Source organism: Carassius auratus, unplaced genomic scaffold (assembly GCF_003368295.1).
Source record: "Carassius auratus strain Wakin unplaced genomic scaffold, ASM336829v1 scaf_tig00003529, whole genome shotgun sequence".
Lineage (NCBI taxonomy): Eukaryota > Metazoa > Chordata > Actinopteri > Cypriniformes > Cyprinidae > Carassius > Carassius auratus.
The window spans coordinates 426,282-432,500 of record NW_020523526.1 but is presented as its reverse complement, the minus strand read 5'-3'; positions in this window follow the sequence as shown (position 1 = coordinate 432,500).

Here is a 6,219-nt window from a genome sequence, read left to right as displayed (position 1 = left end):
CCGCTGCAGTGTCTGCTCCCGTAGGAGCCTTTCCCGTATCTCCCCACTGCCGCTGCAGTGTCTGCTCCCGCAGGAGCCTTTTCCGTATCTCCCCACTGCCGCAGCAGTGTCTGCTCCCGCAGGAGCCTTTCCCGTATCTCCCCACTGCCGCAGCAGTGTCTGCTCCTGCAGGAGCCTTTCTTGTACCTCCCCACCGCCGCTGGAGTGTCTGCTCCCGCAGGAGCCTTTCCTGTATCTCCCCACCGCCGCTGCAGTGTCTGCTCCCGCAGGAGCCTTTTCCGTATCTCCCCACTGCCGCAGCAGTGTCTGCTCCCGCAGGAGCCTTTCCCGTATCTCCCCACTGCCGCAGCAGTGTCTGCTCACGCAGGAGCCTTTCCCGTTCTCCCCACTGCCGCAGCAGTGTCTGCTCCCGCAGGAGCCCTTCCTATACCTCCTCACTGCTGTGCAGTGTCTGCTCCCGCAGGAGCCTTCCTACACCTTCTCCCTGCTGTGCAGTGTCTGCTCCCGCAGGAGCCTTCCTACACCTCCTCACTGCCGCGCAGTGTCTGCTCCCTCAGGAGCCTTTCCTGTACCTCCACACTGCCGTAGCAGTGTCTGCTCCCGCAGGAGCCTTTCCCGTTCTCCCCACTGCTGTTGCAGCGTCTGCTCCCGCAGGAGCCTTTCCTACACTTAAATATATATATATATAAAAAAAAAATAAAAAAAATAAAAAATAATAAAAAAAAAATACCACACATCACCTCCGCCTAAAGGCATGCCATGCATCTGAGGTTGCGGTGATAGCATCATGTATCGACAATAGCCAAGACGATATTAGGCCCATTCTCCAACCAACGTTTTTTATAATAATCATTAGGCGGCCTACCTTAATTCGGCCTACCTTAATTAATCAAACCGCTCCGTTATCCCATCTCAGCACTGCATTTCCCGCTCGCCCGTGCCCTCAAAGGACGATGTGAGCCCGTAGGTTTAAAAAAAAAAAAAAAAAAAAAAAAAAAAATCATTGGACAAGCGAGATGATCGTAGTGCCGACTACATGAACTAGCAGTATTTAAATATAGTATTTATACTTAATACCAGTGTATCAGTACTTCCGAAAGTATATATATTTTTTTTGATTATGGGCGATTCCATAGGCTCTTTTCGTGCACCTGCATGGTCAAAATGGTAAATAGTAAGCTCAGACAGTATAAAGAATCTTTCTCTTACTCCACCCATGCACGATTACATCGTCGATATGTACCATCGATCTCACGTGCTGACAATGACCACATCGCCGATACATGGCACCCATTTGGGGTACACTGGCACAGGAAATCCTAATTTATTTTTGCACGCTTAATTTCGGATACTATGACTGCACCAAGATTTTTTCGGACTCATTATCGGAAGCAGCTCATTGGATGTGCTAAACAATTATCCAAGTAAGCCTCACAGCGTCTACCCTCGTAGACAAATAAATCATCCTTAGTATCGAACTCCCTGCCAGGCGCTGCAAGAGGGCTCCCGGTTGAACCAACCTTTGCCTTCTCCATTCAACTATTATAAATCATCCTTAGTATCAAACTCCCTGCCAGGCGCTGCAAGAGGGCTCCCGGTTGAACCAACCTTTGCCTTCTCCATTCAACTATCAGCAAAGCTTACTCGTTTGACAATGCAAATATTCAAATCCTGCCAGATGCTTTCCCACTTAATCAATCTTGGACTTTCCATCCAACCACCAGCGACGCTTACCCGATTAAAAAAAAAAAAAAGCGACATTTACCTATCGAACACCAATGAGTACATTGCAGCCCAAATAAATTTTCCCTTCGATGGCAAGATGTACCCATTCAATACCGCAAGTTACGCTTTCGCCGAACACTAACGGGCTCTTCGCAGATAAAACAATCTCAATTTTCCCTCCGATGGCTGGAGAGACTACCCATCTGGTGTCGCAAATTTTAATAAATATAATAAATGAAAATACAAATAAATATAGAAAATAAATAAATAAATAAATAATAAATAAAAAGACACCGGATGCTGGCCATAGCCTCCCGACCAGATAACCTTACCTTTTTTCAATCCTATGGCCGGCAAGGCTTCTCTCTTCGATGCCAAGAGCTTGAGCTCCCATCGGATGCTGACGAGAGCCTCCCGGCCAGACAACCTCACCTTTTCCATTCTGCGGCCAACAAGGCTTACCCGTTCGTTGCCTGGAGCTCACACTCCCTTCGGACGTAGGTGAAAGCCCCCGGCTACCTGCTTTTCCATTTCTGTCTTTCGTACGGAGAAGTTTACCCGCCCAACGCATGGAGTTAAGGCTCCCATCTAACGTAGGTGAGAGCTTCCCGGCTAGACAACCTTACCTTTTCCGTCCTTTGGCCAGCGAGGCTTAACCGTTCTATCCGGGAGCTAAGCTCCTGTCGGACGAAGGTAAGAGCCTCCCGGCCGGACAACCTTTTCCGTCCTTCAGCCAGAGAGGTTTACCCGTTCGATTCCTGGAGCTAAGCTCCTATCGGACGTCGGTCCGAGCCTCCTGGCTAGACAACCTGACCTTTTCCACCCTTGGCCAGCGAGGCTTACCCGTCCGATGTGAGTGCTCCCATCGGACGCCGGCGACAGCCTCCTGGCCAGCCAACCACGACCCTACTGTGTGTTTCAGGTTACTAACCTACAAGCAAGCTGCTTAAATGCTGCAAGTACCTAACACACAATAAACTCTCCTTCCTTCCTATGGTCACCAAGGCTAAACCGTCTCTTGCCAGGAGTAGCAAACTCCCTTAAACGCCGACGACAGCCTAACGACCACGCAAACTTACCTTTTCCAACCTACGGCCTGCGAGGCTCACCCAGTTTGTCCCCGCCGGACGCTGGCAAGAGCCTCCTGGCCACCTATCGTTACCTTTTCTGTCCGCCATCCGGAGAGGCTTACCCGTTCGATGCGCGTGCTCCCTTCGGACGCCGGCGAGAGCCTCCCGGTTAGACAACCTTACCTTTTCCTTTTCTACGGTCGGCGAGGCTTACCCGTTCGATGTGTGTGCTCCCTTCGAACGTCGGCAACAGTCTCTCGGCCACACAACTTACCTTTCCATTTGACGGTAGGCGAGGCTTAACCGTCCGACGCCACGAGTCTCGTCCTCTCGCCAAATCCTGCAAAAAAAAAAAAAAAAAAAAAAAGCTACCCTCAGCTACTCTCACATCTTTTAACCCCGTCTGGCGAGGCTTACCCGTTCGATGTTCTGAGTTTGAGGCCCCATCGGATGCTGCGAGAGTCCTCCCAGTCGGGTTTTCCTTTCCAACCCTCCCCGTCCGCCGAGGCTTACCCGTCTGTCGCGTGCGCTCCCTTCAGATGTCTGGCGAGAGTCTCCCGGACGGGCCTATGCTTGCCAGCCGCAAGTGAATCTCATCCAGCCGATGCCGTGAGTCGGGATCTCCCTTCGGATGTTGCCAGAGTCCTCCTTGTCGGCTGGCCCAAAAGCTTTTTATCTGCCTAACCGAGAGGACCCAGACGTCCGTCATCCTGAGTCTCAATCTCCTGTCGGAGGCTTCATGGGCCCTCTCGGTCAGCGTTAGGCCCTTCACCCACTGAATAGCAGGGGCTATCAGCCAGTAGGGCCCGTACGCCGACACCGTGACCTATTCCGGTCGAGGCAACTCGGGTCCTCCCGGTCGGGCACCACAACCACGCCGCTCCTCCTCATCGGCCGGCAGGGCTCACCGATCCAACGCCAAAAAACTCCAGTTGAGCATCGGCCCGAGCCCTACCGACCGGGCGCCAACAACCACGTAGTTCACTAGCTGCAGCTGGTAGGGCCTACTCTCTCAACGCCCAAGTCGCTCCCTCCGGAGTACGTAGGCCCTTCCAGCCTGACAACGAGATAACTTCTCAGAAACCAAATCAGCCCCCGCCAGTACTCTGCTTTTTGGGGGGCATTCTTTAAACTGGCGGCTGTCCTCCTGTACATTTGCCTTTTTGGGGGGTACTCTAGCTTCGGGCAATTCCCGAGCTCGGAGCCCTTCCCCGGACAGCACGCCAAATACGCATACCATACCTCAGCTAATTATATGTAAGCGTGAACTAGTGAAATGTAATTATCTATGAAGATTCGGGAGGAGCGCGTCAGATACTTAGCCTAATCATCACAGGTGGACCACAATCAAGTAATCAATCCCACAGTATAAATATCGCTGACTTACCTCTATCCATTGACGGTTTATCAGCATCCCTCCTCCACCCCATCTCCTCACTTCAAGTTCACTTTACAATATACGGGGAAGGGGGGGTACTCTAGCTTCGGGCAATTCCCGAGCTCGGAGCCCTTCCCCGGACAGCACGCCAAATACGCATACCATACCTCAGCTAATTATATGTAAGCGTGAACTAGTGAAACTAATGATATTGTTATTGGATGAAACATGTGCAGGTTACTTTACTTGCAGAACAAATGCGAACCCAAGTCCATTTCCTGCTTCAAACTAAACTGTCAGTGTGAAAGCACCCTGAAGGCTAATTAAAATAAGCAATATCTTGATTTTTAGTTGTTTGGCTGATTTTCAACCATTTTAAGTCACCTGGAGTCCCTCTTGGAAGTTTGTTGAGGCCTTCTAGTGGGCTCCAGTCCACTGGATGAGAACCGTTGCATTAAATTCATGCATATTTCTTTCATTTTGAAAATCATGCACACAAACAGGAGATGCATAATGAATAATACCGGTAGGCTAATAAAAGCAATATGAATGATTTTTATTTTGGTTTGTCCGTTACTGGACATTTACACTCAAGCGATAAATAAAGTAACAAGGCCATCAGTAACTAAAAACGTTTGTATGACAGTGCATCCTGGTTGCTACATGTCAATAAAACTGTCCGAACTGACCTGCAAAGTTTCTCTTACCTGTTGCAGACATTTGGGTCAGGGTTGCGACCGAGCAGCAGAGATACACACCTGGAGATCATCTCTTCTGTGGCAGATGCTGCTGTGCAAGCAGCTATCAGAAATGTATAGTGGTCTATATAAGGATGTTATGGAAAAACACAGACATACCACTCAAAATTAAATGATAATGCGCAAAAAAGTTCTGCAGTGGTATTGTTCAAACCACAGGACACACGTGTGCAAATACTTCACGTGAGTGTCATATGGTCTAATGTTGTTGGACACTGCTAGTGCTTCGGTCACGTATCCGACCGGGAGCAGTCTCTGTTAGGGATTTGTGTGTTGTGATGATAGCAGCGTTTAAACTGCAGGAGCAGGTCTTCTTGGGAGTAGGATGCAGGCACAGTTTAGTTGCGTCTGCGGTGGAGCAGGAAAATAAATAAGCTCCAGTGTTGGGCCAACGCAATGACGCCAGCACCACACTCTGTATACCGCCGTTATCAATCACTTCTGCATTCTTCCCCTTCTGTGCGGAACACAGACCAGGAAGTGGTGGCTGCATTCACATTTAATTATTTCCTGTCTAAGCCCAAAGCTTCAGTTGCTCGAGACCCCCTCTGGAACTCTTCTCGTTGGACACAGTGGACGTGTCTACACTGTACATCAATTCAGTCGCTCATGTGCCGGCATTTCCCCATGATCAACAGATGCATTCAATTTTGAAAAAAATTAAGAAAGCCAATGTGTAAACCAAAAACACACCAGCAGATTAATGACACGTTACAATAACTCGGCATGTGCGTCACGAAAATTAAGTAATGGCAGATGAAGGACACTAAGGCAAACTCTAATTGGTTTCCATCGTCTCTAGCACGTGGGTTGAAATCAAAAGAATGTAACCTACTTCAATGTTGACCGTATTAATGAAAACCAAACTACTCCCCCTGAAGGATTAAGTCTAGCCATACTCTTTTGATTTGATATCATTGGGTTCCTTTTCTGTGGCTGATGCAAAACCCCATCCTCTCCAGTAAAAAAAAACCCAAGAGTCACAGGAAGGCCATGTAGTACAACATCAGATTGACAGAACCTGCTCTTACCTTGTCAAATTCTTAAGTGTGCATTGAATATTTTAGTATTTTATTTTAAAAGTGTCCAATAACAGAAAAACAACCTGTCCCAAAAACCCATACCTGCAGTCTTGGACAGTTGCATGCGAGAGGAAGCATGTGTGCAAGACTGTCCAGGTCTGACAAATGCTAAATCCACTCTATTCTTAATATCAATTAAGAGTGGTTTGAGCATTGGAGACTGAGCATATTCCATCATTCATCATGTTCAGGAGCTCATCTGCCCC